General features: G+C 34.7%; 1 protein-coding gene across 1 annotated transcript in view; it reads right to left on the minus strand.

Annotated features, from left to right (window-relative positions):
- Positions 1 to 23,613, minus strand: part of LOC129004142 (disintegrin and metalloproteinase domain-containing protein 12) — a 126,514-nt gene that overhangs the window by 68,888 nt on the left and 34,013 nt on the right. The window lies entirely within an intron of this gene.

The raw sequence follows: 23,613 nt of genomic DNA on the forward strand, positions 1-23,613 counted from the left end.
CTTTGATCAATATAAATTTGTTAATTTTGCATCAAATAATGTCGTGGGATTACTTTCATGAAGTGGACTCTCTCGTCTATACAACTAAACGTTGTCTTGACGACGAGAAGATGTCATGCTCCGAAACGTCGGTATCTCACATCTCGACAACGTTAACGTGGCACGACGCATCAACATCCCATAGTTACGTTACCGTTATCAAACCCAAATTTCGGAATGTTGACGAGTGCTCTGATATTTGGTGGTATGTGTGATAGTGGAGCAAAGTTCGAGATTGTAATGGAATTGAGAAGTGTGAAGTTATAAAAGATGTATGTGTCAAGTCTTTTTAACTGTTCCTATTCGGTACAGTGCATTATATCATTTTGTATTAAATATGCTTGGAGATTATTTAAAAGTATAACTAGGTTTAGAGTGGTAGCAATCTTGAAATTAATTGGTTTCTTGCAAACCAACCTCGAGAATCAGATCCAGATATCGTCTCTTAGTAATTACAACTTGGATTTGACGGAAACTAAATTTTTCATTTCATCAAAACCCCTACTTTGCGACTCAAAATTAAACCTTTTAAATTCTTTAGACGTTTCCTTTACATATAGGTCATAAATAAAGAGGTAAATATCTACTACTCAGTATATTTCACAGGTTGTTGAACTGTAGTGTAGAGAAGAGATGATGGCGTGATGACAGGCAATGATATCGTGGCGTGACATACTGAGGGATATTTAAATCAACAGCACGGAATTGACGGCTATACATTCAATTAACTAATTTGCCATTGTTTAAACATACAATCTTACTAATATTATAAATGAGAAAGTTTAGATGTATGGATGTATGGATGTATGGATGTATGTTTGTGACAAGTGAACGCGAAAAATACTGGTCGGATTGGGCTGAAATTTGGCATGATGATAGCTCACATTCCCGATTAACATATAGGCATATTCTTATTTCAAAAATCCTTTCGGGCTCCGCCCCAGTGGCTCTGGAGTTTCCCATGTTAACCTTATGAGAAATGGAATTATTGAATCTTATCAGCTGTTTCAATTAAACAAGTTGGTTCTGTTCTATGATGTTCAATAGCATTAAAGTTACAAGGATTACCAACAGGGTTCAGCACTATTATTTCTTTTACATTTATGACAACAGCTAATTTGCAACCAAAAGGTGAGTGAGCGTAGCGAACGAACTTCAACCTGAAGGCAAGTGAGCGCAGCGAACGAGCTCCAACCTAAAGGTGAGTGAGCGTAGCGAACGAGCTCCAACCTAAAGGTGAGTGAGCGTAGCGAACAAACTTCAACCAGGACCTGATTGAGCCATGCGAACGAGATAATCTTGAAAATTAAGAAGTTAAACGGGGCAAAGCCCGCGGGTTACAGCTAGTTTCATATATTTATAAGCTATCATAAACCGTTGTTTTACTAGCATACAACATGAATCCGCATCTAAACCGGTCTCATCCTTATCACTTAATCAATGGTCCAGAGATAAAAACATATCATTAGCACCTGTTTCATTGAAACATTTTATTATAAATATTTAAAGCAACAGGAATTAACCTTGAAAGTGGCTAACAGTTAAACTGACGAACATAACGGGTCCTTTGTTGCGTGTTCACTTTTGTGTTGTTTGCTGTGTTTTAACTTTTCCTCCATTGACATTGATTTTATACTCGTCAGTAGCATGATGAGGCAAACTATTGACTTGGCATTCTGAGGTCGGCTGCCTTTTCATATAACTGTAGGCGATATTTTACTCAACGCGATAAATTATTAAATCGGGCTAGTTTAATAATGATCTATAGTCTTTGGTTAAATGAGCCTCTCATTGGTGTACCACTATTCAAGTTTTAATTCTTTTATTTGGTTTAGATCCTATAGAGTTATGGATGACAACTAGTCGTACTTATAGATGGATAAATATAATATTTTACAGCAGGAAACTCTGTCAATGGTTAATTCAACCGAGTTATTTATATTCAAATACTAGCAGTAAATTGAAGATGGGAACGTAAATGTCTACTTCAAGATAATTTATATAGAGTCAAAGGTCATATTTACTTGGACTTAATGGTTTGGAATTTTGTTTCATATGTCATTAAAAATTCTGTCCTCGGAGTGTATTGTTACATGAGATCTAAAGTTAGGTTAAAATAGTACATCCGCGGCCGTAATGCGACTTTACTTCATTGTGACACGACAACATTGTCTGCGCCAAGCCAATAAAGTACACTTAAAAAATATAAGTAAATACACACTGTAGTATTAATTTCAATTCTATTAAGAAAACTGCTCTGTTGGATTGTAATCTTCATCACAATATTTTGTACAAAGATAAGTAATAAAATGCAAACTGTTTTGATTACTTACGCAAATATTCATGACGTTACTTAGAACATAAAAGCAAAGCATTATCACAGAGACCACTTGTTATAGTTGAACATGCTGAAACAGTACACATATAACACTGGTAGATGGATATTATATGGATGGTTTGTTTCAGAACTCAGTAGAAGAGCAGTACTATGATTAAAATTAACAAGGAATGCATATTGAGGAACAAACGGTCGGTTATTATGTAACAGTTGCGAATATGTTCAACAAAGACTACTTCACACTTACAGTATTTAACTGAGCGTTTTATATTGTCAATGTTATTGTTTACGAGAGTGGAAGGGCAATCTACCACCATTCAGTTATTACCACCAATATTTTAGCAAAGCTATTGTACTGACGAGAAATAGTTGATCAATTTTACTCTTCAAATGTTAAAATAGTATTTTGTGTTCAGTTGAACGGAAATAATTAATTATTGCGTTCACCATAACATTAAGAACAGAAATATTAATAAGTATCAGTACTGAAAATTGACCAATTGAATCGAGCTTTTTCAACAAAGTTGTTGTGTGAATGTGACTTTTTAAGCAACATCTACAAAGTTTGAACGCTCAAACTACTTGAACTGTGCGTTCAATTAAACTTCAATAAAGAACTGAAATGATTAGTTTGAACACCAAGCAAATTTTGGTTAGACAATAAGTTCAAACCGCCACTGCAGCAAACCTGCTAACTACGGACCTATTTTTAAAAATAGAATACATATACATTTTAACGGACGGTGTTTTAGTCTCTAGGGACATCAAAACGAAAAAGTAAATCGGCCCAGTCTTACCATGAGACCTACGGTTATTTCATATGTGGGAAATTCGATACTATGGGTCAAAATAACTGATAACTTCATCGTATTGAAGGAGATTTGAGAGCAGTTAATGATCCTTTGACACATAAGAGAGCGAAGAGATTGATTTGATTGGTGCTGTGGGTAGGGAGGGGGAGGGGAGTTGGAAGAAACATAGAAGGGCCAGATATTGTCCACGACAGTTAGGAATGATGGGCCAATTATACCAGACTGATGGCTCATATAAATCAACTGTTGCTATATTTTGGTTAAGAGTCCATCGTTAACCGCCCGACCCTGGATAGTTGAAGCCGTTGAAGCTACATTTGTTTCAGCTCACTACAGTGGCGAGATTCCGTTATTACTACAGTTTGTTTATACAATATATTGGAATGACCCTAACCAGCAAGTCTACACATTCTAGGTAGGACGACAACACTACAATCACGCCCTGCACCGCAAATCTTACACCTACTGACACATCCAATTCCGAACAGATAATTGTGTTTGATTTGGGTAACTATTGATTGGACTTGGCACTTTTCTAAATGTAATTAAAACTCTGAATTACTGTTTCCAACAGCAGCATTGAGTTAAATCTATCTATAATATTAAAACGAAACAGTGTTTTTTTATTTCACGATTCTGAATCAACCACTCGACGGATTTACATGATTTTTGTGTTGAAAGAAAGATAATTTTGAGAACTAGGGAATGTCGAAGCCATAATTTTACTTTTGGGTCCCAGTTTTTTAGAAATTAGGTTTTAATTTTTAAAAAGTCTAGCAGCCGACGCTAAGATTCTAAACTAGCTTTCGGCATAAAATAATTTGCTTAACATAACAGCTGTAAACATTCAGCTTTTGTGTCACGAATTCAGCATTTGGATAAAAATGTAAAGACATACTTAGCATTGACTTATTTATACTATGTGTAATGCTAATCATTGATACGATCAATTCTTCTGTAAGAGGATGACAGATTAATTAAATATACATAGTAAAATACTAGGATGTTCAAAATATTTTTTAAAGCAATCTTTGTAATCTTCGATTTGTTTTAAAGCAATATAATTTGTTTTAACTAACAGCTGGTTAAATATAAACTATAGAACTATGAGGTTATTTTATTTACTCTTATTTTGTCATTGATTATAGGAAATAAGTCAGATTAGTAGAGATAATTAGACCACAGTTTAAAATAGTTTGGACCAAAATTAATTAAACCACAGTACAAATCGAGGCTCTGTACACGAGTCTTAATAAAAAAGGATAAATGCAAATTATTTTACCGCTCCACTTTTCAAGGAAAGAATAGTAAAATAAAAATGTTTACATGTTTTATGAAATCGTGTTCAGTTGTGGTTACGTTTGGGGGTGCCAATATCAGCGCCCCCAAACGTGAAAATATCACTTTTATTTAAACTATGAATATATTGTAGTTTAAATTAACTAATATGGGAAATTACGATGTACATTTTTTCAATGAGGGTGGGTAATTATCAAGGATAGAACTGATAACGGTATGGATAATAAACATTGACAATTACGTCATTAGCTTTACTAGCGTGTTTACTTTTTATATTCCTGCTACATGTGACCAGTTCTTTTTTTCAAATGAATGTTATTTGAACCAAACAGCTGTTTCAAACAAACTGTTATTGTTTTTACTTTTCTTTGTTTACACTTATTTATTTAGCAATTAATGCAGTGAAATTGATATAATATAAAGGATAGGTGTGACGATTAGTTTTGATGTTAGGACACCAAAGTTAAATTGTGTGTACTGTGAATTTTATTGGATATTATCGTTTTATTTTAGGTCGTTTCTATTCAGACCTACTGGAATTGTGTATTGTGGTGATAATAATTATGGAAGAGGCAGGTATGCTATGGAAGGTAGTATCGTTGACTAGGTCTATACACTTCTCAATTGACTATTACCTTTGACTATTGGATACAGAAGTTGTATAAGATAAAGAAGTGTTGTATTAATAGTCAAAGCTATTACTCTCTCTACTGTATGCTACTTATAATCAGTGTGCGTCTGTGCGAATCGGCTGCAAATCTCACTTCAACGCTTTTCACGTCGTAAAAATTGCAGAATTGCTGTTTTATTGTAAAATTATCGGATTTAAAATGCATAAAAACATATTTGGTCGCACAACATTTGTTTAAAGATGATTTTTCACATTAAAACTGCAAGAAACTTTGTCTTTTTTAAACTAGCTGATCTGAATTATACACGGTTTTAACTGACTACTGAATTCCCGTACGTAGGACGGGCTAACACCTCGTATATATATAAAGCTCAAATACCACTGACTCATTCATTCATTCGTTCACTCACTCATCACGAAATCTCAGAAACCATAAGACCTAGGAACCTGAAACTTGGCAGGCATCTTCCTTTTGGGTAGTAGACGCTCACTAAGGATTTTACCCTCCGACTTCTGGGGAAACGGACAGAGGAGCGCAAGTCGTAAAACTGTCAACCCCTCGGCCGAAGAATTCGTCGGGGTAGGACCAAGGAGCGCAGAGGTGCTTGCGCTCCTTGGTCCTACCCGTGCAAGGAACTAATCCCCTACTTACGAGGGTTGAACAAGACAATGCTTGAGACGTAGGAATTGGCTAACTCAGGAACTCGCTAACTCGGTCGTGTATCGGAACTGGCTAACTCTGGAACTGGCTAACCGTCTCAGTCAGGAATTGGCTAACTCCGGATCCCGCTAACTCGATTTTGTCTCGCGGCGGAATTCGCTAACTCTGGAAGTCGCTAACCCGGCCGCGCCCAACCTTGTACGACAAAATAATCGTACACTGCCGTATTTCAAAATGTCAGTGTCAATAAAGATACAGTAAATGTTATTGTTTTTTATTATCAATTCCACTTTTAACAGATAACTAGCCCAAAGTAATTCAAAGACAATTAAAAAATCATGAAAAAGTGTTTTTTTTATTAAACTGTACAATGGCCTGTTAATTGTTTATGATTTCGATCTTAAATATAAATGCCATCAGTATAAAAGAAAATAATAGAATATGAAAAATATTGAAATTTCAGTTTAATTGGTACTAAATAATTAAACCTACGAAACTAAGCTAAAATACACGCAAGTTCTTAAACACGGAAAACAGATTTATGTTACATGTTATAAAACCGTTTTTAGATTGTACACCTAAGCACCACTAGTAAAAAATAGTAGTAGATATAATATTCATATAATAAAACGTGACACGGTAATTTTAATTCACGATTCTTAATAAACGAATTGAGGGATTTTCCTGATTTGAGTGTTGGGTTTCCTTTATATTGCTTTCACAATCGATATAAACTATACCAAGCCATTGCTCGGTTCACCGTTGCCCAGTACTGAGCTTCACAATAGACAATAGCTTTGTTTTTGGATAAGATTAAGTAATTTTAGATATGACCACCAATTCATAGAATTGTAACAAACAAGAACGCCTGCATCCATTTAGAATCAGCATAGAGAAAAACTCCAGACTTTTAAAAAGTAGGCCTACTGAAAGACGTAAAATTAATATTAATTCAACAAAATTAAGAGGATGACCCCGGGTCTACACTAATAGCCTACGATAAAAGAAATTTAAAAGTTGTATTTATGCATAGACTAACTTTTAATGCAATCCATGAATACATTAGGCCTACCACTTTATAATGTATTGATAAATATTTATTTAAATTCAATAGCTCTATTTAAAATACATTACCACTACAATGTAATTCTTTAATTACGTTTAACGTGTAAATTTTATTATGATTTATGATTCAAGGTTATAAGCCCAGTATATAAAGTACGAACTCAATAATTTTATTTGCAGAAATTTACAAAATGGTATTTATTCGAATAAAAGAAACAAATGGCGGACTACAAAAATAGATATTTCATAACATGTAATAGATCCAAATTAAATGTGCATTTTTATCTTTTTGCATACCAATAAGCTACTATCATAGATAAAACATACTCCCTTAGTAGATTTCTCCTACTAATGGATCAGCTAATGGACAGTTTTATTGTTAGTTTTGTCCGGTGCACTGTCTTTAGAGGTCATGTTTTGTTTACAATTGTTTCTTGTTTTCAGTACCTAATTTAAAACCTCGTTTAACCAAATAAAACGTTCTAATCACAACTAATAACACGTTCCCTAGTTATATAACCAAACATTAAAAAACAAATCATGAAGTTAACTATAAAATAATAGAAACACACTTTTGTCGACACTAGCGATCAGTGTCACCGGACATGAACAACACACGAAAAACGAGCTTCAAAGTTTACAATGGGATGTAGAGTTTACTTGTGTTGGTTAGTCTATGGTAAGACTATAATGCATTTTCCACAATAATAATCATAGGAATAATGTTAAACATACTTCTAAATATATTTATTTTATTGACTACGTTGCTCTTACTCCTAATTAATCGTAGGATACGACATTATGGTACTGATACGATATGGGTACTACACTTTCGGCAACACTGGCCAAAAATATTCGTGTTTGGCTCCCATTGGACGGCTCACGAGGCTTCTGATTGGGAGTTAGCGAGTTCCGCCGAGGGACCAAGTTAGCGACTTCCGTGCGTGGACGGAATTCGCTAACCCGGCTCTAGAGCGGGTTAGCGGGTTCCGGAGTTAGCCAATTCCGAAACCGAACAAGTTAGCGAGTTCCTCTCATCAACCAAATTTGAAGATAGGGCGTTTAACATGGGGTTAGCGAGTTCCAGAGTTAGCCAATTCCGCGGACCCCAATGCTTGAGTCGAGACGTAGGAATTGGCTAACTCAGGAACTCGCTAACTCGGTCGTGTGGCGGAACTGGCTAACTCTGGAACTGGCTAACCGTCTCAGTCAGGAATTGGCTAACTCCGGAACCCGCTAACTCGATTTTGTCTCGCGGCGGAATTCGCTAACTCTGGAAGTCGCTAACCCGGCCGCGCCCACTGCTCGGAGCGGTGCCAATCTTGTACGACAAAATAATCGTACACTGCCGTATTTCAAAATGTCAGTGTCTATAAAGATACAGTAAATGTTATTGTTTTTTGTTATCAATTCCACTTTTAACAGATAACTAGCCCAAAGTAATTAAAAGACAATTAACAAATCATGAAAAAATGTTTTTTATTAAACTGTACAATGGCCAGTTAAATGTTTATGATTTCGATCTTAAATATAAATGCCATCAGTATAAAAGAAAATAATAGAATATGAAAAATATTCAAAATTTAGTTTAATTGGTAATAAATAATTAAACCTCTACGAAATTAAGCTAAAATACACGCAAGTTCTTAAACACGGAAAACAGATTTAATTGTAATGTCGTAATAAACCAAAACCATTAATTAATACAGTCATCAACCATCGTAACTTTCATAATTAATTCATAGATTTTAAATTTAATGTTCGTCTTTGAACCGTCCAACTTACGTGTACACATATGATGACATAGACTAAGTTATTATCTAGGCCTAATAGTTTGAACCAAAGCATTGTAGGCCTACTAGTAGCCTAAATAGTTGCCTAATTCTAAAATGTGTTGAATTTTTTAGCAATAATGTTACATGTTTTAAAACAGTTTTTAGATTGTACACCTAAGCACCACTAGTAAAAAATAGGAGAAGATATAATATTCATATAATAAAACGTGACAGGGTTATTTTAATTCACGATTTTTAATAAACTAATTGACGGATTTTCCTGATTTGAGTGTTGGGTTTCCTTTATATTGCTTTCACAAACGATATAAACTATAGCAAGCCATTGCTCGGTTCACTGTTCCCCAGTACTGAGCTACACAATAGACAATAGCTTTGTTTTTGGATAAGATAGAACCAGCCTGGAAAAAAAACTCCAGACTTTTAAAAAGTAAGCCTACTGAAAGACGTAAAATTAATATTAATTCAACAAAATTAAGAGGATGACCCGGGTTCTACACTAATAGCCTACGATAAAAGAAATTTACAAGTTGTATTTATGCATAGACCAACTTTTAATGCAATCCATGAATACATTAGGCCTACCACTTTATAATGTATTGATAAATATTTATTTAAATTCAATAGCTCTATTTAAAAATGCGTAACCACTACAATGTAATTCTGTAATGACGTTTAACGTGTAAATTTTATTATGATTTATGATTTAAGGTTACTACAAGCCCAGTATATAAAATACGAACTCAAAAATGTTATTTGCAGAAGTTCACAAAATGGTATTTATTCGAATAAAAGAAACAAATGGCAGACTACGAAAATAGATATTTCATAACATGTAATAGATCCAAATTAAATGTGCATTTTTATCTTTTTCATACCAATAAGCTACTATTTAAGTAAGAAACCCACATATAAAACATACTCCCTTATATTAGTACATTTCTAATCCTTATGGATCATCTGAAGACAGTTGTATTGTTAGTTCTGTCCGGTGCACTGTCTTTAGAGGTCGTGTTTTGTTTACAATTGTTTCTTGTTTTCAGTAATTTAAAACCTCGTTTAACCAAATAAAACGTTCTAATCACAACTAATAACACGTCCCCTAGTTATATAACCAAACAGTAAGGAACAAATCATGAAGTTAACTATAAAATGATAGAAACACAATTTTGTCGACACTAGCGATCAGTGTCACCGGACATGAACTAGACACGAAAAACGAGCTTCAAAGTTTACAAAGGGATGTAAAGTTTACTTGTGTTGGTTAGTCTATGGTAAGACTATAATGCATTTTCCACCCTAATAACCATAAGAATAATGTTAAACATACTTCGAAATATATTTATTTTATCGACTACGTTGTTCTTACTCCTAATTAATCGTAGGATACGACATTATGGTACCGATACGATATAGGTAGTACACTTTCGGCAACACTGGCCAAAAATATTCGTGCTTGGCTCCCATTGGACGGCCCGCGAGGCTTCTGATTGGGAGTTAGCGAGTTCCGCCGAGGGACCGAGTTAGCGACTTCCGTACGAGGACGGAATTCGCTAACCCGGCTTTAGAGCGGGTTAGCGGGTTCCGGAGTTAGCCAATTCCGAAACCGAACAAGTTAGCGAGTTCCTCTCATCGACCAAATTTGAAGATAGGGCATTTAACATGGGGTTAGCGAGTTCCAGAGTTAGCCAATTCCGCGGACCCCTTGAGTCGACCCTGTGAGTATATCCCATTAGTCGCGCCTCACTGACGACACCATTGATTCAGGTATATTTTTCTAGTGCAACTTATTACCAAACTATAATTATAATGTATACAGGGTTGGGCAAATGTGTGTATACCCCTAGTTAACTTTTAAACGCGTTGCAATAGGAAAACCAAACTCGGCACATATTTACAACATAAGAAAATGCACTTTTTCATTAAAGTTACAACTTTGCCCCAGCCCCCAAAATCGGGTATTTTGGGGGCAGCCCCAAATTTTCAAATGTAAACACCTATCATGTGACCCATCATTTTAAAGGGTTTATCAAGGGAATTTGAATGGCGCAAACCAGAGGTCAATATCCCACGATGAGCAATCATGATAAAGTCTAGACACCCCCAGTTAACTTTAAAAATTAACTATTTTAATACTGACCAAAAGGTGAATTCTCTTTTTTCATAAAGGTATGCTGAGTTCAGTTTTCCTGCTATAAACTGTTAAAAAATTAATAGGGGATATTCCAAAATGACTGCCATTTTGATTAGGTATGCGATATTGACCTCTAGTTTGCACCATTTAATTTGTCTTGAGAAACCATTTAAAATGGGGGGTCACATGATAGGTGTTTACTTTTAAAAATTTGGGGCTGCCCCCAAAATACCCCATTTTGGGGGCCGGGTATAAGTTCTAACTTAAATGAAAAAGTGCATTTTTTATGTTGTAAACATGTGCCAAGTTTGGTTTTCCCACTGCCACACGTTATAAAGTTAACTGGGGGTGTCCAGACTTTTTCATGATTGCTCATGTTAAATTAAAATGGCTGCCATTTTGATTAGGCGTGCGATATTGACCTCTGGTTTGCGCCATTCAATTTCTCTTAATAAACCCTTTAAAATGAGGGGTCACATGATAGGTGTTTACATTTGAAAATTTGGGGCTGCCCCCAAAATACCCCAATTTGGGGGCTGGGGAAAAGTTGTAACTTTGATGAAAAAGTGCAATTTCTTATGTTGTAAATATGTGTCGAGTTAGGTTTTCCTATTGCAACGCGTTAAAAAGTTAACTAGGGGTATCCACACATTTGCCCAACCCTGTATAATGTATACTATAATTATAATTATAATGTATCAACAAATTACCAGGCCGTACACTTTCACTTTCGAATTTAAATTGCAATATAAAAGCTGATCCTTCAGTTGAATGTTAAACCACATTTAGATTTTATTTTATTTTATAAAAATGGATTTTAAATAGGCTACTTTTTAATAATTGCGACTTGATTAAGGTAGGTGACTTTAGTCTTCATGGTGTGGATCTAAAATCAATGAATGGAAATTATTGCAAATTAGTAAGTTTATTCACTTTTAATAACTGCTTTAAACAAACATAATCTTTGAAAATAAAGGGGTATTGCACCGTTAGTTTTACCTTAGAATAGGTGTTGAACCCTATTAAAATGTGCAAATTTGCAATGGGACCCCTCGCTATGAAATATAGGCTACTAATTTTTATGCAGGAATGGTTTGTAAAATCCTTAGCTAATTTAAATCCATGAATACAATTAAATGCTTTCAACGTGTACCCACCATTGATAAAAACAACCTGAATTTTTAATCTTAGTTTTATAGGTAAATTCAACAGACAGAAACCATATCTTCTTTATGATATGTAAAATGCGCATATCCATTGAAGTACTTTATTTTTCCATTGATTGATAAAAAGAAAAGGTAATACAAAACATACGTACAAATACAGTATATAGTTGATATACTTTGCAGTTTCTCAGGCTCGAGAGCAAGGATCGGAGTCAGAATTTTACTATGTATATTGTATTTGTGTCAAAATGATGACTTTTTATGTGGACAATTTTGTACTATTTCGAATCCCATATATTTTTTCCAAAAATACAATACGGGCCATTCTCAATTCATTTCACATTTCTTAGGAGGTCTGGAGGCGAGTAAGCGTAGCGAACGAGCTCCAACCTAAAGGTGAGTGAGCGTAGCGAACAAACTTCAACCAGGACGTGATTGAGCCATGCGAACGAGATAATCTTGAAAATTAAGAAGTTAAACGGGGCAAAGCCCGCGGGTTACAGCTAGTAACATAATATTACAAAAACAAGATTTTACAAAGGAACAATTTTTTAAAGTTACTTAGCCAACACTTTATATGGTAGCATGAATCAAATTCCATATAATTTTAAAGTTATTGCAATTCCAAATCATCTTCCTAATTTAAACTCAATTTGTATTACTTTCTTTTAGTTTTCGAATTATCATCTATATTTGGCGTTTATGTTGTCACCATGTAAAACGTTTGTTAAATGACACAAATGATGTATAATATAACATTGTCATCACAATGTCTAAATAGCAACATGTCACAACGTCAAACAACATAATTCATTGTTACTAATGTTTGTATAGGCCTAAAAAATGTTTAAACTGTAGGCCTACGGTTTGATGTTTTTCAAAAATAACTTTGTTCTCGCTGGATAAATAAGTTTGATTATTTTGCCCTGAAATAATCAGTTAGCCATATTTAGACGAAACAGTTATTGTTAATTTAAAGAAAAATCACAGTATATTACATTGTGGTTGCTGACTAATGGTGCACTCTGATTAGGATTTATTTGCCCCAATGAAGTATTTTTACCCACGAATCTGTGACATTAGTTAGAAAATGTACCAATTGCACCGTTAACATTAACCGAGAATAGAACTTTCTTTAGGAATCTGCACCGGTAACGAATTTGTAAAATTGGTCACCTTATTAGATGTACAGCAAGAAAAAAAAAACCACGTCACTGATTGTAAGTTACTCATTACTTATTATCTCTTATTTGATTCTAGACTCAAAAGTTTATTTTTTTATAATAGATAATTTACTTTGTAACTGGTAACACTACTTGAATAAAGACAAGTTTAATTTTTGTAGTTTACTCTTTTTTTAGAATTCCTTTTAGAGTATGTGCCGATTATTGTTATTTGAATTTAGCATTAAAATAGAGTAATTATGCTTATATTTATTGGTAATCCGGAGGCTATAAAATCTACTTAAACGATGCTTAAACCATTACTTTGGAAATAGCCAAGTAAATTCTGATTAAACAAATTTGTGCTTGTCTAAACAGTTGGGAATAATTATAGGATCTTGAGGAGTAAATGTTTTCATTAGATACACTTTTTTGTCGGCAATACAACAGTTAAAAAAGTAAACTAAACAAAATAATCGATTTATTTTCAGATATTTCTAATTATATACTTTCAGAAAAACCTAAGTAATTCTTATTCAAAAAGTATTTTTAAATTTAAACAAAGCCTATGTAAACAACACTACTTTTTGAAGTAAATTTAGCCCAGGCACATTGTCATTTGGCAAATATCACTTTCAGCAGTAGGCTCACCCACCTAATCCGGAAATGCACAACATAATATAATGTTGTTCTTAAGAATTAATTAGTTTCAAGAATGGTATGCGTTGCTCCTAAATAGTACGAACGTCCGGTAATATTAAGTGATTCAATATCCTAACCTCTATCACGAGAGAAAATGTCAGGTGTTTCCACAGGACGGAGACGAAGGTTGAATCACGGGTCGATGATCAAAACAAATCACGTAGAATCATGCATGCTATAAGCAATTAATAGTCGTCATGCCTTCAAAGCTATTTCAAAATTGTATAAACTATACCTGCAAAACAAAATAATGTCAACATTTGATAGTTCTGAAACGCAGAGAGAAAGTTTAGCTGTCTCGAATAATCTAATATGATTTTAATTATAATAGAATAATGCAAATTTAGTTCCGTACTATTTAGTGATAAATATTTAATTTTTATTAAACTGCACTTAGAAAAATATGCAGTTTGTCTGCATTGAAAATGGGCTTATTAACGTAGGACAAAAACCAACTGTTTTTAAGATAACTACTTCAACTTCGAATGCATAATACAGTATCTTGCATTGTCGCTGTTAACATATTTATAGTTTCAAAATTACTCCTTACATTTTCATTTTAAAGTAGTGTATTCAATGAGGCACGACTAATGGGGTTTACTTCCTTGCAGGGTTGACCCAGCCATTGTCTCTTTTAATCCGTATAATTAGGGGATTAGTTCCTTGCATGGGTAGGACCAAGGAGCGCAAGGTACCTCTGCGTTCCTTGGTCCTACCCCTACGGATTTTATTTATGACCTCCCATTAGAGCAGGTATTGTGCGCTCCTCGGTCCGCGAATCCCGACTTCTGGGCTCCGCCCCAGTGGCTCTGGAGTTTCCCATGTTAACCTTATGAGAAATGGAATTAATGAAACTTAACAGCTGTTTCAATTAAACAAGTTCGCGCTATTCTATGATGTTCAACAGCATTAAAGTTACAAGGATTACCAACAGGGTGCAGCACTATTATTTCTTTTACATTTATGACAACAGCTAATTTGCAACCAAAAGGTGAGTGAGCGTAGCGAACGAACTTCAACCTGGAGGCGAGTTAGCGTAGCGAACGAGCTAACCTGAAGGCAAGTGAGCGCAGCGAACGAGCTCCAACCTAAAGGTGAGTGAGCGTAGCGAACGAGCTCCAACGTAAAGGTGAGTGAGCGTAGCGAACGAACTTCAACCAGGACGTGATTGAGCCATGCGAACGAGATCATCTTCAAAATTAAGAAGTTAAACGGGGCAAAGCCCGCGGGTTACAGCTAGTTACACTAACTAGACTAACTAGTTAGACTAATTTGAAAAGTACTGTTGTTAATTTAGCCCATTCATATATCAAATAAATACGGTACATACCGTACTGCCAGAAAGTTTGAAAACATTTAATCATCAATGTTTTTAAAGAGACGAATATTAGGGCCATTGATTTAAATTATTGTGTAATTAAAATAGTAGTTATTATTTTGAGTTAATCGGCTTTCATTTTCTTTCCTAATTTTATACTAGTGTACCTAATGTAAAATTCACAAGTAACTTAAATTTACTAAATTATAGGGAGAACGATATCATCGGTTAGTTTTGGAATAACTACTAATTTTTCCGTATAAATTATATCTACACAGAAATTCTCTTCAGCAATCGAGGGGGGGGGGTATTTAAACTCCAACCGATTGCAGCAGTGTTTAACAAGGGTAAAATTAGAGATTATTGGAATCCTATTATTGGAAACATTATTATTGTAAAGTTCGGGCTCGCAAATTCTCTGAGGGCGCGTGTAGTTTGTTCGCCAGAGGAAGTTTGTAATCAAATTTATACTTAGTGTTGTTGAACATGTTGCTGCGCGGCGTTTGGTTAAGTACTTGTAGACCTGCGCTTTGAAAATTAAGGGAATATTTGCTTTATTGAGAGTAGTATAGGTTGTCGCCGCCGTTTTTTGTTTTTTGCGGCATCAACTCCCTCGCCCCATGCCTAATTGCTAGTACATCTACCATTGCCCCTTCCAGTTGTTCTATTGACCGATTTGATATGTTGTAGTCTATATTTCTGTCTTATCTATATATATTAGCCGTACGAGTTGTTTAATATTGCCATTCCTTTGTCTTTTGGGATATGCCTCTTAAACTTGCTCTCGGCCTATACAAGCCCATACAAATGTACAACTCCATTAAAATTTCAAATCCACACCCATTCACATGTATATTCTCAAAATCGAGTGTGGTTTGCACGCGAACTCGGGCGCGCACATGCTCGGTCTTCTCGTCTCTAGTGGTGACGCGGTGAAATGGTATCCTTTGCGGAAATCCATGAGTTTTGGCTACTTGGAAACCCAAGCCATTTGACATACAATAAATCACCCTTCCTCCTAATCACATTCTCTACCAAATACATGTCTTTATACTTGGTCTTTAACAACTCCTCTGTATAGAATCCTCCCTTGATTATAGGCCTATTGCCATTTTCATCTTTCAAAATATAAGTCACAGGATTTGTATTCTTAACTTCTGCTATTGTAAATAGCTCCCCTGCCCAGTTCGGGGTGTATCCTTTACTAAACACATGTTTATACTTAGAAATCCTTACTATCACCCACCTTATATCTTGGCTTTTTAACTTGCACTTTAGAAGTCATAACCTCTCATGCACATATTTACTCTTCTTAACACTCACTTGGTTAGGCTTCATTCCTATAGATCTATGCACCTTATTATTATATTTTCGAATTAACTTTGGAAGTAAACCTAACCATTTATAACTCCCCTGAGCACTAAATTCCCTATAGGCCTACTATAACCAATTCTTTAAAGTTCTCTGAAAGAAACCTCTCCACAATTGCAGAAAACGTGTGATAGTGATTAATATTTAGTTTGCTAAAATATTAATTAAAAAATTCTTTTCCATTGTCAGATTGAATGTTTCTAACCCCCTTTGGTAGAATGGTTTTAATGGCTTCTGTAACTACCAACCCTGTCTTATTCTTTAGTGGAGCAGCATAAGCTTTTTTATAAAATGTATCTATTAAAGTTAAGATATATTTAATGCTGGACTTTTAACCATTTTGCCATATCTCAAATAGTTTTCAAGATATAAGTTTTTAAAATAATATTATGTACTTAGAAAATTTCAAGGTGTGCAAACATGTAAAAAAATACGGACAAAACTTTCGTGATAACTGTTATTTGTGTCCATATAAAATAGTGTAAATTTTTTTTGGATTTGTTGATCTTTTTATGTTGTAATATTGTTTATAATCAAAAGTTGACAAACACTATGTGTGCCAGAATTTCAACCGTTTTGCTGTATCTTAAGCCGTTTTCGAGATATAAGCGTTTTTTAACAGTTTTACGGACTTTTCGAAATTTCGAGGTGTACAAAAATTTAAAAAAAGTCTAGACTTGAAGATTTTTATAGTAACTTTTATTTGAACCCATATAAAATAATGTTAAATTTTTTTCATATTTTTTGATATTTTTATGTTGTAATATTGTTTATAATCAAAAGTTGACACCCACTATGTGTGCCAGAATTTCAACCGTTTTGCCGTATCTCAAGTCGTTTTCAAGATATAAGCATTTTAAAATGATATTATGGACTTAAACAATTTTAGGTATGCAAAAATATTAAAACACTATGAATAAGAAAGTAACTATCTTTTGATGATGACAAGAGGCTTATTCTGGAAGATGACATCAATACTCTTCCTCTTAGTCATTATAAAATTGATCAAACATAAATCTATATTTGCCATTATTATTTAGCCTTTCCAACAATTTGTATCAAATCGTGTGAAAATTGTGTGAAATTTATAAAAATTTTGTGAAATGTGTGTGATAAAGTACACATGAATTCACATCACATTCACAGTAAAATTCACAATTCATGTGAAATTTGTGTCATAATTTCACAAATTGTGTGAAATTTATAAAAGTTGTGTCAAATGTGTGTGATAAAGTACACACGAGTTCACATCACAGTCACAGTGAAACTCACAATTCCTGTGACATTTGTGAAAATAGTGTGAAATTTGTGTGATGAAGTACACAAGTACACAAAAACTCACATCACAGTCACAGTCAGTTGTTGTATTTGATGACATGGATAGTCCAAAATATTACACCATTTTTGTCAAAAGGTCGACATAAAAATATTGACTGTTTTTACTTGTGTAATTGCAGCAAAGTACACAAACATTTACGTGATAATGTAAATTTCCTAATATTATCCAAACAAGACGATTTAAGTTTTAAAACATGTGTATAACAATCATGTTGGTAATGACGTTTAATTTAACCAATTTAGTGATCTCTTCCTCTAAAGTTGGGATAAAACGAAATATGGCTTTTTCATAATAGACAAGGAAAGGCTAAATAATAATGTCAAATATAAATTTATGTTTGATCAATTTTATAATGACTAAGAGCAAGAGTATTGATGTCATCTTCCAGAATAAGCCTCTTGTCATCATCAAAGATAGTTACTTTCTTATTCAGAGTGTTTTAACATTTTTGCACACCTAAAATTGTTTAAGTCTATAATATCGTTTTAAAATGCTTATATCTTGAAAACGACTTAAGATTGACAAAACGGTTGAAATTCTGGCACACATAGTGGGTGTCAACTTTTGATTATAAAAAATATTACAACATACAAATTTCAAAAAATAAAAAAAATACTTTATTTTAACATTATATAAAACATTATTTTATAAGTCCAGACTTTTTGACATGTTTGCACACCTTGAAATTTTCTAAGTACATAATATTATTTTAAAATACTTATATCTTGAAAACTATTGGAGATATGGCAAAATGGTTAAAAGTCCAGCATTAAATATATCTTAACTTTAATAGATACATTTTCTAAAAAAGCTTATGCTGCTCCACTAAAGAATAAGACAGGGTTAGTTTTATACAACAAAACATTTGTTTTCATCAACTACAAAAGATCCACCAATACGATTTCAATACTATTTATTTAAAGGTTCTTCCAAGGAAGAGATGCCATATAACATACCAATAATAACTCCGATGACGTACGGTATGGGGAATATTTTATTCATTGATTGATCAACCAAATTTGGCAACTAACGCAATTAATTAATATGATTATTGTTTTTACACTTATTACTCTTTAAACAATGCTAAATGCTCAAAATATGTATATTTCACCCAATTTATCGCAGTTAGATGAATTAACGTAAGCCTTGAAAGTAACCGTCGATTAGTTTATAATATTAGTAAGATAAATATATAAAGAAATATATATATATATATGAATTTGAACGGATGGTGTTTTTGGCTTCTAGGGACATCAAAATGAAAAATTAAATCAGTCCCGGGTCCAAGTCTTACCATGAGACCAACGGTAATAGCTTATTCCCTATATGGGAAATTCGCTAAAATCCAATTTATGTTTGTTTGTCCTTTATGGACTCCGAAACCGCTCGACAGATTGTAATGAAACTTTAAAGCATTATTAAGCATTATTCAAGGGTGGTTTTTGTGAAGTTTGGTGCAGATCCGTCAAAAGGGCTCCGCCCCAGTGGCTCTGGAATTTCCCATGTTAACCTTATGAGTACTCTTATTTATTTAAATGGAATTAAAGAATCTTAACAGCTGGTTCAACTAAACAATATGATTCTGTGATGTTCAATAGCATTAAAAAGTTAATAGGTTTATCAAAACAGGGTGCAGCACTATTATTTTTCTTTTTAAATTTATGACAACAGCTAATTTGCAACCAAACGGTGAGTGAGCGTAGCGAACGAACTTCAACCAGAACGTGATTGAGCCATGCAAACGTGCTCATCTTGAAAATGAACGAGCATTTGACATAAAACCACATTAGGACAGGACGGAGTCTGTCGGGCCAGCTAATGTATTATAAAATACAACTTTACGTAGTAGATAGTAAAACGTTGTAATTAACCCATCAAAAACGTTAAACTGGAGGATATACAATTGTGAGCACACGTGGCAGAGCTATTAACTGGGTGTTGTATAGTAGCTAGCAGTATACACAACAGAGGAGCGCGCGGCGATACTAACCAGAATGACCACCGAAATAGCCGGGTCCCGGGTCAAACCGCCGATTTGTTTACTAAATAAAACCCAAAAACACTCCTGACGGACATTGATCTGCAGCCCTGGGTGTGAGTCGATATACTGTATCTACACAGTGTCGTGATTGGCGACAGGCACTGAACAGGAAAATTCATATTTCACTACACAACTCATTTTTATCCATGGCTGTATTCTGGAAAATCTCCATCACAATACATTGAAATTTAACTGAAACTTCTACTCGTTTAATTACACAAATAAAAAATAAATAATAATTATAGTAATATTATAGTAATTCTACTCGTTGCATTGCAGAACTATAAATCCATTCACATTGGATACGTCAGTATTCAAAGCCAGTGTAATATTTTGTATGGAAACAAAGGCATCCGATGGTGAACACAATACAATCATTGTGCGTTGCGTAAACAGCCTAGAACACCAAGGACGCTAAGTATATAGAGAGGAATGTCAACGTAACTTGCAGCCGTCAGTTGGACAATGACTTGATGACATTATGGACGAGGTGGTTGTGCGGTTGTGTCGCGCTCTGATTCTGACGCTGTCTCTCTGTTTCCTCACCCGAGCTTAGTTTTTTACTAAGCTTAGTACCTACGTAACAGTGTAATTTGCACTACAGTACATAGTTTACTTGATTGTCTTGTAAATTTAATACTTAGCTTTGACGACAGGAAAGGGAAATTGTGCTGACAAAACACTCGCGTTATTTTCCCCTAGTAACAACTGACTCAACAGCATAGTGATACTAGTGACACAGAGCGTGATGCAAGCCACCGTCAGCTCCGGTATGATGATGTTATGCTGCCGAGTCTGTGTCACCAAACAACAGATACAACTTATCGAACAATAAATTATACTGTAATATTAATACAGTACAGCAAAAGATCTCGAGGTTTCAGCTAGAAAATACCCTAAGACTGACGAAACGTTTTAGAAACGAATTGTGTTCTTAACATTAATAGTCAAAGATAATACTCACAACAAAAAATTGTGGAGGAAAAATACTATCAAACTTCAACAGACTATTTCCATAAAATGTGTGTTTTCATTTGCTTGTTTCGGTTGGTTCGTACATTATTAACAGGTTTAACAGGTTTAACAGGTTCAAACTCGACTCCAAAAGTGACTGAAGGGATGGAATAAGTGGTAGGCATTACTGCACTAATTATTGTTGTCACATATATATTTGCTTAGGCCGACTAACGCCTAGACAAAGATACGTCGAGATGTTTTGTTTTAACACAGTAAATTACAGCACCGGATTAGAAACAATAATCTGTTCAACTTCCGGAGGACGTGTAATTCATTAGGAAGTAACATTCGTTAAATAAGGAAGATTGTAAAACCCTTACCAATATAACACTTGCATTTCAAAACGTTAATATTCTTTTTATATGCCTACAAACCAAACAGTTGAAGTCACACATCGTTGCTTTACAATGTACAGAAATAACTTGTCGTCTTTGTTTTTGGATGTAGGAAACAGTGAGCCACCTGAGTCGTAAATCTGCAACTGCATCTGCAGCGACTGCAGCCTGCGCAGCTGCACGTGAACCTGCCGCCCTGTGTGTAGCGCACTTTGTGTGGCTCAACAAAGAACACTGATAATAGACTACGTGAGTCCAGATAAGTCTAAAGTACAGCACCTAAATGAGTACTGTCTAAGGAGGAAATCGTCTCTAGTGTTATTATTGAATAATACACCGCTATATGAACGAAAATAATAAATGCCAAAGTTTTATAGACTAAAACAGCTTTATCAATACTCAAAGTTGGTACGATTTGTGTTTTACAAAATAGATGAGGTTTTCAATAACTAATTATTATCAGCCGGTGCCCTGCATAATGCAATACCGTACGTATTGTGCCGTATAGTTTAGTAAGTAGTAAATTCATTCGTGATAAATTCCCATTTGATAAAGCAAGCTGCGAACAGTTATTTTTAAATCCATGCTTTGACTCCATCTTTGAAAATAGGTGTGGTGAAAAAATAATTGTTTACCACGTAACACATGTAAAATAAAATAAATGTTTAGGCTACTACCCATAACAGTGACAAACTACCTGGAATAGTTTTGTATTCTAAACCAAATATAGAACTCGTAGTGACTGCATGGAATAATAATTAACATTGTGAGCGTTCGTTTTGAGTTAATGTTGTGTTTTGTGCATTGACGCACAATATACATATTATGTTGTTAGGTAAAAATATGTGACTACAATGCGATGTCGATACATATGTCACTTCTCCGGGTCTACCCACTTGTTGTTGGTTGCGTGTTTAAGCCATGATACAGTATTTACCAGGTACAGTGGAGATGTAAGGCTTCCCCAACTGTCGTCCCGTCTGATCCAATCATCCAATTACCACCGCGCTGTCCGTCACTAGCCACACACAGATCTGCATCACACTGATTGCTCATTAAGAGAACGTTCTCCCTTTTTAGAACTACGTGATGTAATAATTTTGGTTTAGTAAGGAAAAAGCTGTTTTAGTATCAAACGTTATAAGAACATATTTTTCCTACAGTTACCTAACAATGTACATGTTCTCTCACTGATTTGAGAAAGCAAAGTGGCCAATTCGCTCATCAGTGAGACAATGTTAACATTGTCTCACTCTAATTACTATGTCTCACTCCAGATTTGCAACGTGAAGGCACGAAATAGTAAGCGCGTAACATGCAGGCAACGTCGTATGCGCGCGAAATACGTTGGCAGCACTGGCTGTAAATCAGCTGGTCAGCTGTTGTACTGTTGTATTTGTCACTTCACATTAAATGTTATATTTAAAAGTTCAATTCTGTGTAAAAATAGGTTATGTTTCTTCACCAATTTATTTGTTTTATGGTAACTGTAGGAAAAGTATAATGTGCAGCTCGAGTTCAAAGTACAATTGCCTCACTCGAGAAACCATTCCTCACTCGCCTACGGCTCGTGAGTAAGGATTTCTCTCGAGTGAGTCAATTGCTCACTTTTCTCACTAGTTGCACAAATAGCTATTTCTAAACGGAAAGGGAGCGTGTTTTCATAAAAGGGTACAAGAATTTTCATAAAATTAGGCCTTATTCAAACGAAGGAAGCACTGTTAATTTACAACTATGTTCTGTCAGTTGAGTGCAATGTCTAGTGTCCAGCTCCAGCGTGGGACGAGAGCCGAGCCCGGAGACGGAAGCCGATATACAGGGAGGAAGTCCAACAGATTACTCTAGGGCCTGTTTGCAGAACTGACTGTTATCTGGACTGGGGACTCTCGCCACATCACTGCCGCAGGCTGTGGGAGACAACTCAGTGGATGCGATAACTAGGTGGTTTGGATGGAAGAAAGGCAACGACTTCCAATGTTTATGGGTTTTCACACAAAAAATTGAAATGCCTGTGGGTAAACTTATACAACAATTTTAATTAATGGATTTTGTGTCTTGTACACACTTAGTTAAATTGTTACGGACCTTTTCACGCTGACAGCATTGATTTCCACGTAATATTAAAGAAAGTTCGCTAAAACTTATCAATAAGCAAACATTATTATTGCCGCTTTTATCACATAGATATTGAAGCATCAGAATAAATGAATTTACTGCCTTGGTCGCATTCAACCTTCGTGTGAGTGATCAACAGTGACATTTCTAATAGAGAAAGCAATGTGTTTGAGTTTGAGAAGACATTGTTCATACTAAACGTTTACTTGCAGAAGGTTGAATCTTGCACAAGTTATATCGCTCAAACACCTGATGAATGATACAGTAGCATCAC

The sequence above is a fragment of the Macrosteles quadrilineatus genome, unplaced genomic scaffold (genome assembly GCF_028750875.1).
Source record: "Macrosteles quadrilineatus isolate MER2022 unplaced genomic scaffold, UCM_ALF_1.0 Scaffold_1__1_contigs__length_201487025, whole genome shotgun sequence".
Taxonomy (NCBI): Eukaryota; Metazoa; Arthropoda; class Insecta; order Hemiptera; family Cicadellidae; genus Macrosteles; species Macrosteles quadrilineatus.